The sequence below is a fragment of the Penaeus monodon genome, chromosome 31, assembly GCF_015228065.2.
Source record: "Penaeus monodon isolate SGIC_2016 chromosome 31, NSTDA_Pmon_1, whole genome shotgun sequence".
Taxonomy (NCBI): domain Eukaryota; kingdom Metazoa; phylum Arthropoda; class Malacostraca; order Decapoda; family Penaeidae; genus Penaeus; species Penaeus monodon.
The window spans coordinates 12,993,944-12,994,437 of record NC_051416.1 but is presented as its reverse complement, the minus strand read 5'-3'; the positions used below and the strand labels follow the sequence as shown (position 1 = coordinate 12,994,437).

General features: G+C 42.5%; 1 non-coding gene across 1 annotated transcript; it reads right to left on the bottom strand.

Moving 5' to 3' along the window:
• Positions 1 to 344: 344 nt before the first annotated feature.
• Trnaq-cug lies at positions 345 to 416 on the bottom strand. The gene has a single exon. It is a non-coding gene; the product is annotated as a tRNA-Gln (tRNA).
• Positions 417 to 494: the final 78 nt, after the last annotated feature.

Genomic DNA, 494 nt, shown 5'->3' with positions numbered 1-494 from the left:
TCACAATGTCACACAAATAATTACAGATTGACCCTGCTTCACTAACTGAATGAACGCCTAAGCTATATATCAGTAAATAAACTGTCATTGCTGAAAATCCTGATCCACGAGAATTTTTGAAGTCTAATCGACAAGGACAGATTAGCAAACCGTGAATCCGAAACTCTTTCTTGATTAATCTGATTCGAAGCCATCTTCCTGTTTTGACTGAAATTGGACGATCGTTATATTGGTTTTCAGGAGGAACATGCCACCAGGTGGATGATGATTGTGAGTTTCTAGTTAGTTCCTGTTGAGGCATTAATGCCACTGTGCAGGCGATGGTCCGAGGTTTTAAATGGAAGAGGTCCCACCGAGACTCGAACTCGGATTGTTGGATTCAGAGTCCAAAGTGCTAACCATTACACCATGGGACCTATAGTTTCAGGAGAACGGATTTCAAATTTCAAGTGATTTTACCTTTGCGTTTACCTTCTGCCCCCCCCCCCCATCCC